The sequence below is a fragment of the Rutidosis leptorrhynchoides genome, chromosome 5, assembly GCF_046630445.1.
Source record: "Rutidosis leptorrhynchoides isolate AG116_Rl617_1_P2 chromosome 5, CSIRO_AGI_Rlap_v1, whole genome shotgun sequence".
Taxonomy (NCBI): Eukaryota; Viridiplantae; Streptophyta; class Magnoliopsida; order Asterales; family Asteraceae; genus Rutidosis; species Rutidosis leptorrhynchoides.
In genome coordinates this window covers 31013770-31034471 of record NC_092337.1, presented here as the reverse complement: position 1 = coordinate 31034471, position 20702 = coordinate 31013770, and positions in this window count along the sequence as shown.

Below are 20702 nucleotides of genomic sequence, written 5' to 3'. Positions count from 1 at the left end.
GCCACTTACTGTATGAAAGTACCTGGTAAAAGTATCTATTACATATCATATACTCCGAAATCAAAGAAAAGATACGAGTACATGAAACCTTATGCTTTACTTTATGACAACAATTTTTTTAACCAATCCCGCGAATTCGCGGGTCTTTTCTTGACGAAATGGATGTTAGCCTTTTTATAGTGTTGCACTTTCAATCTTATTTTATATGTATTGTTTTTAGGTTTAAAAAACCTACATTGATTATAAGGCAGGTAACACTATTATTGCAATTGAATCAATTTATTATAAACCTAACAAATACTATACAAGATATAGTGATTCATACAAGTCAATGGTGATTCATCCCTAAAAAAATCTCCGGCGAATTCGTGGGCCCATATAATGGGTCAATTCTTGTGACGCTCATGCTAATGAAATAGTTATATATGTATCTATTTAGTATTTCCAGCCATGATAAAAAAAATGGCTAAATTTCAGCTTCGTATGTACTTTTACTCATAAGCATTTCTTATTACAACCCTTTGATAGTTATATATGTGCAACATATTATGAGGTTTATTTATCATATTGAATATATCACAACTCTTTGTGGTTTATCTAATATTGTTTGCTTTCTAATCAACCTAACAAATACTTTATCAAATTCTGACATTTCATAAAACCCGCGAAATCGCGGGTCTTTAACTAGTTAATATATGATAACGTAATACATATTAGTAGCTATTTAGTGGATTTTGTAGTCCTTGATGAGGACTTTAAAACGAGCTAAAGTGTGTCCAAAAAGGATATAATGTGAATGAGATATCGAGTCTCAATGTTGTGTGTTTGATGCAAGAATATGAAAATCTAGTGGAATGCATCTTGTCCCACATAGGAGTGGAGATAGACTTATGAGAGGTATAAAAGTTCTCCAAACCTATGTCAAGACCTTATGCCATATTTTACTCTAGCACCTACTATCGCGCGGGGGGGTGCAAAAACTTGGGATTTCCTGTGATCCAATGGGCGTGCCCGCACGACCTGCGGACACGAATGCAGCTCCGAAAATTCCGGCCCGTGCGAGGCCTGTTTTTGCAATACGATTTATCCAACTTGGTGATGAGCTGTTAGAGCCAACAAGTGATTGATTAAGCTGCAACTTTTCTGTAAATAAATTGTAGTGACCCGAACTTTTCCATGTTTATATATATTAAATGAATTTGATATTTATATGATTAAGTGTTTCCAACATGTTAAGCAATTAAACTTGTTAAGACTTGATTAATTGAAATAGGTTTTATATAGACAATTGACCACCCAAGTTGACCGGTGATTCACGAACGTTAAAACTTGTAAAAACTATATGATGTCATATATATGGATATATATATATATATATATATATATATATATATATATATATATATATATATATATATATATATATATATAGTTAACATGGTATTATGATAAGTAAAGATATCATTAAGTATATTAACAATGAACTACATATGTAAAAACAAGACTACTAACTTAATGATTTCGAAACGAGACATATATGTAACGATTATCGTTGTAACGACATTTAATTGTATATATATCATATTAAGATATATTAGTATATCATAATATTATGATAATGTAATAATTTAACATCTCATTTGATATAATAAACAATGGGTTAACAACACTTAACAGGATCGTTAACCTAAAGGCTTCAAAACAACATTTACATGTAACGACAAACGATGACTTAACGACTCAGTTAAAATGTATATACATGTAGTGTTTTAATATGTATTTATACACTTTTGAAAGACTTCAAGACACTTATCAAAATACTTCTACTTAACAAAAATTCTTACAATTACATCCTCGTTCAGTTTCATCAACAATTCTACTCGTATGCACCCGTATTCGTACTCGTACAATACACAGCTTTTAGATGTATGTACTATTGATATATACACTCCAATGATCAGCTCTTAGCAGCACATGTGAGTCACCTAACACATGTGGGAACCATCATTTGACAACTAGCATGAAATATCTCATAAAATTACAAAAATATTAGTAATCATTCATGACTTATTTACAAGTAAACAAAATTACACATCCTTTATATCTAATCCATATATCAACGACCAAAAACACCTACAAACACTTTCATTCATCAATTTTCTTCATCAAATTGATCTCTCTCAAGTTCTATCTTCAAGTTCTAAGTGTTCTTCATAAATTCTATAAGTTCTAGTTTCATAAAATCAAGAATACTTCCAAGTTTGCTAGCTTACTTGCAATCTTGTAAAGTGATCATCCAACCTCAAGAAATCTTTCTTATTTACAGTAAGATATCTTTCTAATACAAGGTAATACTCATATTCAAACTTTGATTCAATTTTTATAACTCTAACAATCTTATTTCGAGTGAAAATCTTACTTGAACTTGTTTTCGTGTCATGATTCTGCTTCAAGAACTTTCAAGCCATCCAAGGATCCTTTGAAGCTAGATATATTTTTCTCATTTTCAGTGGGTTTATCCACAAAACCTGAGGTAGTAATGATGTTCATAACATCATTCGATTCATATATATAAAACTACCTTATTCGAAGGTTTAAACTTGTAATCACTAGAACATAGTTTAGTTAATTCTAAACTTGTTCGCAAACAAAAGTTAATCCTTCTAACTTGACTTTTAAAATCAACTAAACACATGTTCTATATCTATATGATATGCTAACTTAATGATTTAAAACCTAAAAACACGAAAAACACCGTAAAACTGGATATACGCCGTCGTAGTAACATCGCGGGCTGTTTTGGGTTAGTTAATTAAAAACTATGATAAACTTTGATTTAAAAGTTGTTCTTCTGGGAAAATGATTTTTCTTATGAACATGAAACTATATCCAAAAATCATGATTAAACTCAAAATGGAAGTATGTTTTTCCAAAATGGTCATCTAGACGTCGTTCTTTCGACTGAAATGACTACCTTTAAAAAAAAGACTTGTAACCTGTATTTCCGACTATAAACTTATACTTTTTCTGTATAGATTCATAAACTTAAGTTCAATATTAAATCATAGCAACTGGATTCACTCAAAACAGATTTAAAACGAAGAAGTTATGGGTAAAACAAGATTGAATATTTTTACTTGTTGTAGCTACATGAAAATTGGTAACAAATCTATACAAATCATATCCTCGCTAACTTATATTGTATTATACATGTATTCTAATATATTATGTAATCTTGGGATACCATAGACACGTATGAAAATATTTTGACATATCATATCGACCCATCTATATATATTATTTGGAACAACCATAGACACTCTATATGCAGTAATGTTGGAGTTAGCTATACAGGATTGAGGTTGATTCCAACAATATATATACTTTGAGTTGTGATCTAGCCTGAGACGTGTATACACTGGTTCGTGGATTGGGTCAAGATAATATATATCAATTTATTTCTGTACATCTAACTATGGACAACTAGTTGTAGGTTACTAACGAGGACAGCTGACTGAAAATATTTAAAACATTAAAACGTATTAAAAAATGTTGTAAATATATTTTGAACATACTTTGATATATATGTACATATTTGTTATAGGTTCGTGAATCGACCAGTGGCCAAGTCTTACTTCCCGACGAAGTAAAAATCTTTGAAAGTGAGTTATAGTCCCACTTTTAAAATCTAATATTTTGGGATGAGAATACATGCAGCTTTATAAATGTTTTACAAAATAGACACAAGTACGCAAAACTACATTCTATGGTTGGATTATTAAACCGAATATCGCCCTTCAAGTCTGGTAGCCTAAGAATTAGGGAAATGGTCCCTAATTGACGCGAATCCTAAAGATAGATCTATTGGGCTTAACAACCCCCATTCAGGTTATGGATGGTTTAGTACTTCGAGATTATTATACAGACGAGAGGTTCTGTTTTGGGGATATTCTATGCATTAAGTTAACGTCGGTTACCAGGTGTTCAACATGTGAATGATTTTTATCTCTATGCAGTTTGCGAAATGCCTGATAAGAGATGTGTTATAAAAATGAAATCTTGTGGTCTATTATTATGATTTAATTATATGTAGGTTAAACCTATAACTCACCAACAATTTTGTTGACGTTTTAAGCATGTTTATTCTCAGGTGATTATTAAGAGTTTCCGCTGTTGCATACTAAATTAAGGACAAGATTTGGAGTCCATGCTTGTATAATATTGTTTAAAAACTGCATTCGAAGACTTATGTTGATGTGTAATATTATTGTAAACCATTATGTAATGGTCGTGTGAAAAACGCTATATTTTAGATTATCATTATTTGATAATCGTCGTAATATTTTAAAGGTTATGGTTTGTTTTAAAATCGAATGCAGTCTTTGAAAAACGTCTCATATAGAGGTCAAAACCCCGCGACGAAATCAATTAATATGGAACGTTTATAATCAATATGAACGGGACATTTCATAAATAGTGCCTCAATCTGCAGAAACTAAACACACAACAAAAACATGCAGCTACACAGTACACGAATCTGTTTCACGCATCCGACTTTTTTTCCAGGTAAGTGTTATAAGTCCGACAGTACGTTGCTTCGAACCGGTGTACCCTGGGAACAGACAACGAATCTGTTTAAGGGAATTGTGTGAAACATAAGCCCGGTTCATCCCTTCAATTCGGTTTGATCGTTTTTACGTTTCAGCTTATTGTTATGTTTACAATTATATTGCAATGCTCAGTTTCGTATATACCTACTTTATAACAATCTTAAACAGATTCGGTTCATGAAAACTATTTAGTCCGTACGAAACTGAACCTGATTCGTGTATGTATATAAGTTTAATTCGATTAACATCTGGTCGTACTACTGTTTGATACAGCTAAAAACAGGTTCTGAATAAATTAGATTTCTTCATGCGGATCTAGATCACTTTATAATCTATATTTTGCCACATCGTATAATCTGTTGCTGCCAACTGTTGGGTTTTATATGCTGTTATCGTAAACTAGAATTATAAACTTGCAAATTATATATGCACATATTTTCTACTGTTTTCTAACCTTCATAAATTCGGTATGCAAAACACGTTTATAATCGGGTCATATGAAAGCGACAACATGATCTTTATTAAAGTATTGTTGTATGTTGTGACATGTATTGCATATGGCTCTAATTCCTAATGGTTAAGATTTTTTTTTTATGTTGAGGTTAAATGCACATAAACTTGTTCGTATATATGGTATATAGTGCTCTTGAATATATTAATATTTGCATGTGTAATGGCCTAAAATGTTGGAGTACTTTGTCAATATGAATGCAATTTTATATTTATATTAATTGTTGTTTTGTATCTTGGTTCATTTGCTTTTTAATTATTATTTAATTAACATGATGTTGCTATTTCTCATCATTTATGAGAGTTAAGTTTACGAACATAAAACACTATGATTTTCTAGTATATAATCTTTGTCTGTACAAAAGATTACTTACGAATTCAAATCACACTCATTTGTAACTTCGGCCTTGTTACTAATGTTTCTCCGACTCTTTTTCAGAATGAATACTCAGTTGAACCCGAATTCCATTACCGTTGCTGTTACAAATACTGGTGCGACAGTATCGATCCCGAGCTCCTCCACTGTTAACGCTACTGTTGCGACAGTTGCACCACTACCGAATGCGGTAGTTTCTCATGCTGAGAACCCTGAAAAGTTCACTAGTGTGGACTTTAAACGTTGGCAGCAAAAGATGCTCTTTTATCTGACAACGTTGAACCTTGCGAGGGTCTTAACTGAAACCGCTCCCCAACTTGTTGATGGGGATGTTCAAACTGTGAGCGCGGTTGAGGCATGGAAACATTTGGATTACCTGTGCCGGAACTGTAACACCCCGTCAAATCCCTTTAACGGAATGTTAACTCTGGGCCCAGTGCTTGGCTTGACTTCTACGTAACAGCAATATTCTACAGCGGAAGCAATTAATACATGAGAATAAAACACGCAAAACGGGTCAACAATAATGTTGAGTGAATCTACATGTTTAAGGTAAACAATACAGTATGTTTAAGAAATAACATTTCGAAAATGTTTACTAGTGAAAGACCACCAAAGTTTAATGTTAAAGTTTTTAGACAACACCGTTTCTCGTTTCAAAAGTTTGTTGACACTACCATGTCAAATTTCAATCATTTGTAGACAACACCCTGTCAAGTTTTATCTCATTTGCTCATAAACTATAGTTTAAATATCGTTGTATAGTATCTGAAAAACAGTTATCAGAAAAATAGTTAAATTTTCCTGCCCACGAGATTTTATCGCTGCATACACCGAGCACCTGAATACTAGCATTAACCCGAGTATAGATGGCACTATACCCGCCTTTACCTCCTAAAATGTCATACACCTGTACAAGTGTATCTAATGTTCAAAATAAATGCACCACTGCTTTTATAGTGGGTGAGGTTGTGAACCTAACGGATCCGTCCATCTAAATTGTGCTTACACCGATGGTATTAAAAGTATTCAAGTTAGAGGCTTTGTGTACAAACTCAGTATGCATATGTGTAGTACTCATGTCAATATAAAAGTAATTGAAAATGTAAATGTAACAGCGTGTATTCTCATCCCTGAAAACATGTAAAAAGCGGGACTGTAGACCCTTTGAATACGCTCGGAATGAAAAGTGAACAAATAACTTGCATGGTTTATAGCCGAGTAATGCAACCTAAGTATACGTATATAGGTTGGTCAATATATGTATCTTAAATAAGTGTGGTTTCATAGTGTACGTTATCTTATTGCTCGACTCGACGCGTTTCAAAGTAAAAGTCAACTATATCATGCAAGTCAAACAAAGTCAACCGAAGTCAAACCGAATGTCAAACTTGGTCAATGTGGTCAAATAAAGTCAACATTAGTAGGTTCATGTCAAATATTGGTCAACATGTCAAACCTAAGTCATACAATACATTTTAGGTCATGAATAATCATTTTCACAATTTCAGTTTATCGTTGTGCACCAAATCCATGAACACGTAGCATACCTAGCATATTATCTCATAGTACAAAATTCACATAAACATGGAAAACTCCAGATCATAAATAGACTTAAAATTGATTCCAAAAAGTCTGTCCAGGGTCTCATATGATAATTAAAAGTCAGGAATCAGAAAGGATCAAATTCAGGTTCGTTACAGAAATTTCTGCTCGCGCGTCAGTTTTTAAACATTTTTCATAAAATACAGAAAATAGATTTTGATGAACGGCCAATTGATGTCATCTCGAAACATCTGAATATTTTAGTGATAAAATAATAAGAAGCATTGCTTTAGCCAATTCGTACAGTTTTGCAAAACATTACAGACTCTCCAGTTTTTGAACATCAATCGAACACATCACAAAGATAAGCATATAACTCATGGCAAATCACGTTCTCGCAAGTTTTCATATAAATGAAACATGTCAAGGAACACTTAGAATAACATATTACAGAAGTTCAAAGTCTAAATCAATTCCTAATTCATTCTAGCAATTTTTATGTAAACTTAAAAACAGATTCAGCATACTTTACAAATCAAAACTCCGTTTTATCATATCGGGAGCATTGCATAACCTTTCGATGCAAATCTTTAGTCTAAATTGCATAACTTTTCACAAGGAATACAGTAGTATACTTTATATAAACTAAAACACAAAGCATGCAACTCCTAAAATTCGGATTACATGTGAAACCCTAACGAAACTTCGATTAATCATAACTTAAGCATCCGGTAACGAAATCATGCAAATCCAAAGTCGAAATTTATTAATTTTTTGAGATCTATCCATCTAAATACATTATATGATCAGTACATAAACTCATATAATCAGATTCATAACAATCAAATTCGGTTTTCATAACAAAGACAACAATCGAGCAAACTAAACAACTAACAACAACTTTAATCGCAATCAATTGAGCACTAGACTCTTGTACACTATGTAATTGATTAAAATCAGATCTAATAAGATTAGGGTTAGTGGTTTTATACCTTCAAATAACAAATTGCAAGTAGATACGTGTAGAGAAGAACGAGAGTATCACGAATACATAAACGATTAAGCAAACGAGCAAGCAATTGATGGGGATTGAACGAGATGAAGATGGCGACCTAGGTGATAAATATGGGGCTGCAAATCACGAATGGGACAGCTAAAAGTCATTCCCCTTCTTTTGTTATAATTATTTAGGGATTAAAAGGCTTAAAGGGCTTAACTAGTTGGGTTTTAACATTAACGGGCCACGAAAATAACATATGGACCATGGCGGGTGAAGAATTTTGGCCAAGAGAGTCCAAATAGAAGTTAATGGACTCTAAAATGATTCTATATGACTTTCTATGGGATCCGGTTAAGAGCCTTGAAGTGTCGTCAGCTGAAAACGTAAACCGGAACGTTAAACGTCAATTTCTCGCGTTTTAATCTATATAAATTCTAATAAATTGAAAGTATGTTTAAAACATAATAATTATATAGTATATTTATTAAAATTGATTTATATTATGTTTTGGCTTGCTTGATCATAAAGTGTGGTTCGTTTCAAGTGCCGTTTAAACGTACCGAAGGCCCGAAACGCTAAACTGATCGTTAAACGCAACCAAGCGTTAATTTATTAATAATCCAATAAATTAATTATTTTTAAAAAGTTAATAATTAATAAATTAATTATTAAAATAAATCCGAGCGTTTCATTGCTCAAAAAGCAGTTATCAAAATCGTATCGTTTTTATCGTATTTCATTATCCGAAATAATTATATGAATTAATATCAACCCATATTAATTATTGTAACCCTCCAAAGATCAAGTACGCATTTGTTGCACATAAACACATAATAGCTAAATAATCGCCGTTAAATAAACTAACAGAAGGTTAACGAAAGTAACGGAAAAATCAGGGTTGTTACATTACCCACCTGTTATTGAAAATTTCGTCCCGAAATTTTAGTGAACGTCCGCTGAAATAGTTTCCTCGGAAAACAGTTATGGATACTTCAGTCTCATCTGATCTTCACGCTCCCACGTGAACTCTGGTCCTCTTCTCGCGTTCTACCGAACTTTAACGATAGGAATTCTTCTTTGCTTCAACTGCTTGACCTCACGGCCCAAGATTTCAATAGGTTTTTGAATGATATAAAGTTTGTCGTCGATACGTAGTTCCTCTAAAGGAATAATCAAATTTGTAGTGACCCGAACTTTTCCATGTTTATATATATTAATTGAGATTGATATTTACATGATTAAATGTTTCCAACATGTTAAGCAATCAAACTTGTTAAGACTTGATTAATTGAAATATGTTTCATATAGACAATTGACCACCCAAGTTGACCGGTGATTCACGAACGTTAAAACTTGTAAAAACTATATGATGACATATATATGGATATATATATATATATATATATATATATATATATATATATATATATATATATATATATATATATATATATAGTTAACATGATACTATGATAAGTAAACATATCATTAAGTATATTAACAACGAACTACATATGTAAAAACAAGACTACTAACTTAATGATTTTTAAACGAGACATATATGTAACGATTATCGTTGTAAAGACATTTAATGTATATATATCATATTAAGAGATATTCATACATGATAATATCATGATAATATAATAATTTAAAATCTCATTTGATATTATAAACATTGGGTTAACAACATTTAACAAGATCGTTAACCTAAAGGTTTCAAAACAACACTTACATGTAATGACTAACGATGACTTAACGACTCAGTTAAAATGTATATACATGTAGTGTTTTAATATGTATTTATACACTTTTGAAAGACTTCAATACACTTATCAAAATACTTCTACTTAACAAAAATTCTTACAATTACATCCTCGTTCAGTTTCATCAACAATTCTACTCGTATGCACCCGTATTCGTACTCGTACAATACACAGCTTTTAGATGTATGTACTATTGGTATATACACTCCAATGATCAGCTCTTAGCAGCCCATGTGAGTCACCTAACACATGTGGGAACCATCATTTGGCAACTAGCATGAAATATCTCATAAAATTACAAAAATATGAGTAATCATTCATGACTTATTTACATGAAAACAAAATTACATATCCTTTATATCTAATCCATACACCAACGACCAAAAACACCTACAAACACTTTCATTCTTCAATTTTCTTCATCTAATTGATCTCTCTCAAGTTCTATCTTCAAGTTCTAAGTGTTCTTCATATATTCTACAAGTTCTAGTTACATAAAATCAAGAATACTTTCAAGTTTGCTAGCTCACTTCCAATCTTGTAAGGTGATCATCCAACCTCAAGAAATCTTTGTTTCTTACAGTAGGTTATCATTCTAATACAAGGTAATAATCATATTTAAACTTTGGTTCAATTTCTATAACTATAACAATTTTATTTCAAGTGATGATCTTACTTGAACTTATTTTCGTGTCATGATTCTGCTTCAAGAACTTCGAGCCATCCAAGGATCCGTTGAAGCTAGATCCATTTTTCTCTTTTCCAGTAGGTTTATCCAAGGAACTTAAGGTAGTAATGATGTTCATAACATCATTCGATTCATACATATAAAGCTATCTTATTCGAAGGTTTAAACTTGTAATCACTAGAACATAGTTTAGTTAATTCTAAACTTGTTCGCAAACAAAAGTTAATCCTTCTAACTTGGCTTTTAAAATCAACTAAACACATGTTCTAAATCTATATGATATGCTAACTTAATGATTTAAAACCTGGAAACACGAAAAACACCGTAAAACCGGATTTACGCCGTCGTAGTAACACCGCGGGCTGTTTTGGGTTAGTTAATTAAAAACTATGATAAACTTTGATTTAAAAGTTGTTATTCTGAAAAAATAATTTTTATTATGAACATGAAACTATATCCAAAAATTATGGTTAAACTCAAAGTGGAAGTATGTTTTCTAAAATGTCATCTAGACGTCGTTCTTTCGACTGAAATGACTACCTTTACAAAAATGACTTGTAACTTATTTTTCTGACTATAAACCTATACTTTTTCTGTTTAGATTCATAAAATAGAGTTCAATATGAAACCATAGCAATTTGATTCACTCAAAACGGATTTAAAATGAAGAAGTTATGGGTAAAACAAGATTGGATAATTTTTCTCATTTTAGCTACGTGAAAATTGGTAACAAATCTATTCCAACCATAACTTAATCAACTTGTATTGTATATTATGTAATCTTGAGATACCATAGACACGTATACAATGTTTCGACCTATCATGTCGACATATCTATATATATTTCGGAACAACCATAGACACTCTATATGTGAATGTTGGAGTTAGCTATACAGGGTTGAGGTTGATTCCAAATATATATATAGTTTGAGTTGTGATCAATACTGAGATACGTATACACTGGGTCGTGGATTGATTCAAGATAATATTTATCGATTTATTTCTGTACATCTAACTGTGGACAACTAGTTGTAGGTTACTAACGAGGACAGCTGACTTAATAAACTTAAAACATCAAAATATATTAAAAGTGTTGTAAATATATTTTGAACATACTTTGATATATATGTATATATTGTTATAGGTTCGTGAATCAACCAGTGGCCAAGTCTTACTTCCCGATGAAGTAAAAATCTGTGAAAGTGAGTTATAGTCCCACTTTTAAAATCTAATATTTTTGGGATGAGAATACATGCAGGTTTTATAAATGATTTACAAAATAGACACAAGTACGTGAAACTACATTCTATGGTTGAATTATCGAAATCGAATATGCCCCTTTTTATTAAGTCTGGTAATCTAAGAATTAGGGAACAGACACCCTAATTGACGCGAATCCTAAAGATAGATCTATTGGGCCTAACAAACCCCATCCAAAGTACCGGATGCTTTAGTACTTCGAAATTTATATCATATCCGAAGGGTGTCCCGAAATGATGGGGATATTCTTATATATGCATCTTGTTAATGTCGGTTACCAGGTGTTCACCATATGAATGATTTTTATCTCTATGTATGGGATGTGTATTAAAATATGAAATCTTGTGGTCTATTATTATGATTTGATATATATAGGTTAAACCTATAACTCACCAACATTTTTGTTGACGTTTTAAGCATGTTTATTCTCAGGTGATTATTAAGAGCTTCCGCTGTCGCATACTTAAATAAGGACGAGATTTGGAGTCCATGCTTGTATGATATTGTGTAAAAACTGCATTCAAGAAACTTATTTTGTTGTAACATATTTGTATTGTAAACCATTATTTAATGGTCGTGTGTAAACAGGATATTTTAGATTATCATTATTTGATAATCTACGTAAAGCTTTTTAAAACCTTTATCTATGAAATAAAGGTTATGGTTTGTTTTAAAAATGAATGCAGTCTTTGAAAAACGTCTCATATAGAGGTCAAAACCTCGCAACGAAATCAATTAATATGGAACGTTTTTAATCAATAAGAACGGGACATTTCAGAATTATCATCGGCTAGGCACTTCTTTAGATTGGATACATGGAAAACGTCATGAATACCGCTGAGTGGTTGTGGCAGTTCCAATCTGTAAGCTACTGGTTCAACTCTTTCAGTTATCTCAAACGGTCCAACATATCTAGGATTCAGTTTACCTTGTTTTCCAAATCGTACAACACCCTTCCAAGGTGATACCTTAGGCATAACCTTGTCACCAACTTGGAACTCTATGTCCTTCCGTCTAACATCGACGTAACTCTTTTGACGACTTCGAGCCGTTCTGAATCGTTTCTGAATCTGTAGAACCTTTTCAGTTGTCTCCTGAATAATCTCAGGACCTGTCAACTGACTATCTCCCAACTTGCTCCAACAAACGGGAGATCTACACTTCCTTCCATACAATGCCTCGAAAGGTGCAGCTTTAATACTCGCATGGTAGCTGTTATTGTATGAGAACTCAGCTAGTGGTAAATACTTATCCCATCCATTTCCAAAATCAATGACACACTCTCTCAACATTTCCTCAAAAGTCTGAATAGTTCGTTCGCTCTGGCCATCCGTCCAGGGGTGATATGCTGTACTCATATCTAGACGGGTCCCCATTGCTTTCTGTAATGATTGCCAAAACCTGGAAGTAAATCTGTTGTCGCAGTCGGATGTAATGGATATAGGCACTCCATGCCTAGAGACGACTTCCTTAATGTAGATCTGAGCCAACTTCTTCATTTTATCAGTTTCTCTTATCGGTAAGAAGTGTGCAGACTTAGTGAGACGATCCATGATAACCCAAATAGTATCGTGACCTCCTGCCATTCTCGGCAGTTTCGTAATGAAGTCCATGGAAATACCTTCCCACTTCCACTGGGGAATCTCTGGTTGAATCAGTAATCCTGATGGCTTCTGATGCTCAGCCTTGACTTTAGCGCAAGTCAAGCACTTTTCGACATAAGTAGCAATGTCAGCTTTCAAGTTTGGCCACCAATAAAATGCCTTCAAATCTTGGTACATCTTATCTGATCCCGGATGAATTGAGTATCTCGACTTGTGTGCTTCCTCCAACACTAGTTCTCTCAATCCACCAAACTTTGGTACCCAAATCCGGTTAGCAAAGTACCGAGTTCCGTCCTCCTTGATGTCAAACTTCTTATCCATCCCTATGAGTAATTCAACATCAACATTCTCTTGTTTCATGGCTTCTTGTTGTGCTTCGCGGATTTGTGATGTGAGATTCGTACGGACAACTATATTAAGAGCTTTAACCCTAAGAGGTTTCTCTCGCTCCTTTCTGCTTAAAGCATCTGCCACAACATTCGCCTTGCCCGTATGGTATTGAAGTTCTCAGTTATAATCGTTAAGTAGTTCCATCCAACGTCGCCGTCTCATGTTGAGCTGCTTCTGATTTAATATGTGCTGTAAACTCTTATGGTCAGTGAAGATAGTGAACATGGTTCCAAACAGGTAGTGTCTCCACATTTTAAGTGCAAAGACAACAGATCCTAACTCAAGGTCGTGCGTAGTGTAGTTCTGCTCATGAATCTTTAACTGACGCGATCCATAAGCAATAACCTTATTTCGTTGCATAAGCACGCAACCCATTCCTTGACATGAGGCATCACAATAAACAACAAAATCTTCACTTCCCTCGGGTAGAGACAATACTGGTGCAGTTGTTAACTTCTCTTTCAACAACTGAAATGCAGACTCTTGCTGTTCTGACCACTCATACTTCTTGCCCTTATGAGTCAACGTGGTCAATGGTAGGGCTATCTTAGAGAATCCTTCGATGAATCTCCGGTAGTAACCCGTTAGACCCAAAAATTGCCTAATCTGCATTGGCGTCTTTGGAGTTTCCCAATTCTTAACCGACTCGATCTTTGCTGAATTGACCTGTATTCCATTGGCCCTTACAACATGGCCAAGAAATTGTACCTCTGGTAATCAAAAGTCACACTTAGAGAATTTTGCATACAACTGCTCTTCTCTAAGCATAGTCAATATCGAACGTAGATGCTGCTCGTGCTCTTCTCTGTTCTTGGAGTACACCAATATATCATCAATGAACACAATGACGAATTTATCTAGGTATGGCTTACACACACAGTTCATGAGGTCCATGAACACTGCTGGTGCATCCGTCAAACCAAACGACATCACTGTAAACTCATAATGTCCATAACGTGTTCTAAACGCTGTCTTCAGGACATCAGTTTCTTTGACTCTCAATTGGTGATACCCGGATCTCAAATCAATCTTCGAATAACAACTGGATCCTTGTAGCTGATCAAATAAGTCATCAATCCTCGATAGTGGATACCGATTCTTGATTGTTAGCTTGTTCAATTCTCTGTAGTCGATACACAATCTCATCGACCCATCCTTCTTCTTAACAAACAGGACCGGAGCTCCAACTTGGGAATTCGTGGTTATGTGACCCACCTTCTGGTACCGGTCGCAAATTAGGGCATTACAACTCTGATGTTCTTCACCACGGGAAGCTCTTGTAGTTCTAAAGGTGCAAGTCCGTATATCGTACGCGTAACGGGTGCAGCTGTTGACACCAAATCAATTCGAAATTCGACTTTACGGTGGGGTGGACGTGTAACCTCAGGACAATCTCTAATAGTTAGGAAATATTCGGGCCTCTTAAATGTCGGCTCATCTTTACTCACATGTGCCAGAATTGCGAGACATTCTCATCTCCTGTACTTCTGGACCTTCGAGTAATTAGTGTAACATGATGGTGTACTGATCTCTTCTTCGTACACTATTATCGTCGGTGAAAGAAATTCGAATAGTCTTCTGGTCGTAGCTGCCTCGGTTGTATCGTCAGATAACCAGCTTGTTTCAACCACTAAGTTAAAACTTCCCAGTTTAATAGTTCTATAGAGTACACGTTGTCTAAGGAAGGTACAGGGTTATAAACGTTGCGACCAAACTTCTCTAGCGTAAGGCTTCTCTCAGCACCGGTGTTGACAGCATATATAAACATTATGGTTGATGAGTGAGGACGTGATGAATTTCATGGAAAACGAAAATGAACAAGGTGTAATGGCAACTCAAACAAAATTGATATTTAATCGAAAAGGGTTAGTACAATCTCCCAGGCATGTGTGTCTCGCGGGAAAACAGTTGATGTGTAGTTCGCGTCGATGTGTTCGAAGTTGGTTGGTAATGTTTGTGGGTAAAATGAAAATGATTGTCGCTTAAGAATAGTATGTTGAAACAAAATGATGAGGGATATGGTAACGGGTAGTATCACTAGTAGCAATGAGTGGTGGCGTTAGCGATAAGTAGCGATGGGTTGTGATAAGCAGTGATGATAGTAGTGATGTATAAGTTGTTAGATAGCATGCTCACATCATAAGTATATGCATATGTACTCTAATGCACCCAATAAGACATAATGGTCTTCAGTCGGTAGGCTCGTGTTGGAAAACAAAATCATGGACGGCGGATAGCTGAATGATAGGTAAGTTGGTAATTGAGTGGACAATATATACTACGTATTGTGTGGGCGGTTATCAGGAATTCCTCCTCTAAAGACGTATCAGAAATGAGTTGTGATGCACGTTAGCGAGTAGAAAAACGCGGAGGTGTTGGTAGTGTCGAGTATTACTTAGTAGTGGTAAGCAGTAATGAGTAGTATTGTGTAGTAGCAAGTAGCAAGGGGTAGTAGTAAGTAGTATTTAGTAATGACAAGCAGTGAGAAGTAGTGATCAGTCGTGACTAGCAGTAAGAGGCAGCGTTGAGTAGTAGTTATCAGTGATAAACAGTACTGAGTAGTGGTATGAGATGACGAGTGTGTTCAAGTAGTGTCTTAGTAGTGACAGGTAGTGATTTGTGGAGACAGACAGTGTCGAGCAGTGATGAGTTGGGTCAAGATCACAAGTCACTTACAAGCTATATTACAATTAATTTGCACATAATAAGTTTCTTCTCACATTCGGGTTATACGGTTTGGGTTCTGAACGTTGTCTATCCAGGTGACCTACTTGACTAGGCCCCAATTCCTTATTTCGCGATGTTGGAACTTCTATATGAGTCACCATAATGTAATCCCGGTCATTACATTACGCTATCTCACATATCCATTCGACATCACTCCATAAGTTCAAGATAGCGTAGTCAACTTAATTTAGTTAAATCTGGCTTCGCGTGTACGTATGTGTTTCGTGATATAGTATATTTAGTCCAAGTCCATGTCGCATGGTAGAAGGCGTATATGTATGTGGTGTAATGTGTAGCCCTACATGTAGCATTGTGAAGCAAATAGTGCAGGTATGGTGTATAAAAGTCATCCAAGACACACAGCTATAGACTAGACTTCACTAATGCGCCCTACGGTTAGACACACTAATGTATCCTAGTTCCCTATAGCTGATAATGCTAAAAACGAACATATATTTCATAGCATTATTCCTCAAGAAAGACAAGCTTTTAGTTGCAAACTGTTCTATTTACAAGTGATATTCGTTTAAATAATAAAAGGTGAAGACAAAAGACAGATTCGACGAATTGAAGACGCAAACGACCAAAAATCTCAAAAGTACAAAATACAATCAATGAGGTTCCAATTATTGATAAGAAACGTCTCAAAATTACAAGAGTACAAGATTCAAAACGCAAAGTACAAGATATTAAATTGTACGCAAGGACGTTCGAAAATTCGGAACCGGGACCAGAGTCAACTCTCAACGCTCGACGCAACGGACTAAAAATTACAAGTTAACTATGCACATAAATAAAATATAATATTTAAATAATTCTTATAATTATTTATATATTATATTATTATTTATAAACGTCGGCAAGAAAGAAAACAAAGATATGTGACTTCTCCTAGCTGGCCATGCGATCGCATGGCCTGGAGGCACAAAAGCCATGCGATCGCATTGCTCTGAAATCCAGCCCAGGTCCTATAAATTCAACGCGTTTTGGCCAAAATAAACACATCTTTTCTTCTCTTCATCATACGTAAAGTATATATATATATATATATATATTTTAATTTTAATTTCTAATAATAAGGGTGTGTTAGCGAATGTTGTAAGGGTGTAAGTCGAAATTCTGTCCGTGTAACGCTACGCTATTTTTAATCATTGTAAGTTATGTTCAACCTTTTTAATTTAATGTCTCGTAGCTAAGTTATTATTATGCTTATTTAATCCGAAGTAATCATGATGTTGGGCTAAAAATATTAAAATTGGGTAATTGGGCTTTGTACCATAATTGGGGTTTGGACAAAAGAACGACACTTGTGGAAATTAGACTATGGGCTATTAATGGGCTTTATATTTGTTTAACTAAATGATAGTTTGTTAATTTTAATATAAAGATTTACAATTGGACGTACCTATAAATAACCATATACATTCGATCGGACACGATGGGCTGGATATTTATATGTACGAATAATTGTTCATTTAACCGGACACGGGAATGGATTAATAGCCACTAGAATTATTAAAACAGGAGTGAAATTATGTACAAGGACACTTGGCATAATTGTTAACAAAGTATTAAAACCTTGGGTTACACTCAGTCGACATCCTGGTGTAATTATTAAATAAAGTATTAAAATCTTGTTACAGTTTAAGTCCCCAATTAGTTGAAATATTTAACTTCGGGTATAAGGATAATTTGACGAGGACACTCGCACTTTATATTTATGACTGATGGACTGTTATGGACAAAAACCAGACGGACATATTAAATAATCCAGGACAAAGGACAATTAACCCATGGGCATAAAACTAAAATCAACACGTCAAACATCATGATTACGGAAGTTTAAATAAGCATAATTCTTTTATTTCATATTTAATTTCCTTTATTTTATATTTAATTGCACTTCTAATTATCGCATTTTTATTGTTATTGTATTTAATTGCACTTTTAATTATCGTACTTTTTAATTATCGCAAGTTTATTTTATCGCACTTTTATTATTCGCAATTTCATTATCGTTATTTACTTTACGCTTTAAATTAAGTCTTGTATTTATTTATTATTTTACATTTGGTTTTAACTGCGACTAAAGTTTTAAAATCGACAAACCGGTCATTAAACGGTAAAAATCCCCCTTTATAATAATAATATTACTTATATATTTGTATTTTTATAAAAGTAAACTAATATAGCGTTAAGCTTTGTTTAAAGATTTTCCCTGTAGAACGAATCGGACTTACTAAAAACTACACTACTGTACGGTTAGGTACACTGCCTATAAGTGTTGTAGCAAGGTTTAAGTATATCCATTCTATAAATAAATAAATATCTTGTGTAAAATTGTATCGTATTTAATAGTATTTCCTTGTAAAATTTAATAGTATTTTATACCCCTTAGCTATAACATCAATAGCCGAAGCTCTGATACCAAATGTAACACCCCGTCAAATCCATTTAACGGAATGTTAACTCTGGTCCCAGTGCTTGGCTTGACTTCTACGTAACAGCAATATTCTACAGCGGAAGCAATTAATACCTGAGAATAAAATACGCAAAACGGGTCAACAATAATGTTGAGTGAATCTATATGTTTAAGGTAAACAATACAGTATATTTAAGAAATAACATTTAGAAAACGTTTACTAGTGAAAGACCACCAAAGTTTAATGTTAAAGTTTTTAGACAACACCGTTTCTCATTTCAAAAGTTTGTTGACACTACCATGTCAAATTTCAATCATTTGTAGACAACACCCTGTCAAGTTTTATCTCATTTGTTCATAAACTATAGTTTAAATATCGTTGTATAGTATCTGAAAAACAGTTATCAGAAAAATAGTTTAATTTCCCTGCCCACGAGATTCTATCGCTGCATACACCGAGCACCTGAATACTAGCATTAACCCGAGTATAGATGCCACTATACCTGCCTTTACCTCCTAAAATGTTATACACCTATACGAGTGTATCTAATGTTCAAAATAAATGTACCACTGCTTTTATAGTGGGTGAGGTTGTCAACCTAACGGATCCGTCCATCTAAATTGTGTTTACACCGATGGTATTAAAAGTATTCAAGCTAGAGGCTTTGTGTACAAACTCAGTATGCATATGTGTAGTACTCATGTCAATATAAAAGTAATTGAAAATGTAAATGTAATAGCGTGTATTCTCATCCCTGAAAACATGTAAAAAGCGGGACTGTAGACTCACCTTTGAATAAGCTCGGAATGAAAAGTGAACAAATAACTTGCATGGTTTATAGCCGAGTAATGCAACCTAAGTATACGTATGTAGGTTGGTCAATATATGTATCTTAAATAAGTGTGGTTTCATAGTGTACGTTATCTTATTTCTCGACTCGACGCGTTTCAAAGTAAAAGTCAACTATATCATGCAAGTCAAACAAAGTCAACCGAAGTCAAACCGAAAGTCAAACTTGGTCAATGTGGTCAAATAAAGTCAACATTAGTAGGTTCATGTCAAATATTTGTCAACATGTCAAACCTAAGTCATAGAATACGTTTTAGGTCATGAATAATCATTTTCACAATTTCAGTTTATCGTTGTGCACAAAATCCATGAACACGTAGCATACCTAACATATTATCTCATAGTAAAAAATTCACATAAACATGGAAAACTCCATATCATAAATAGACTTAAAATAGATTCCAAAAAGTCCGGCCAGGGTCTCATATGATAATTAAAAGTCAGGAATCAGAAAGGATCAAGTTCAGGTTCGTTACAAAAATTTCTTCTCGCGCGTCAGTTGTTAAACATTTTTCATAAAATATAGAAAATAGATTTAACGAACGGCCAATTGGTGTCATCTCGAAACATCTGAATATTTTAGTGATAAAATAATCAGAAGCATTGGTTTAGCCAATTTGTACAGTTTTGCAATACATTACAGACTCTCAAGTTTTTGAACATCAATCGAACACATCACAAAGATAAGCATATAACTCATGGCAAATCACGTTCTCGCAAGTTTGCATATAAATGAAACATGTCAAGGAACACTTAGAATAATATATTCCAGAAGTTCAAAGTCTAAATCAATTCCTAATTCTTTCTAGCAATTTTTATGTAAACTTAAAAACAGATTCAGCATACTTTACAAATCAAAACTTCGTTTTATCATATCCGGAGCATTACATAACCTTTCGATGCAAATATTTAGTCTAAATTGCATAAATTTTCACAAGGAATATAGTAGTACAC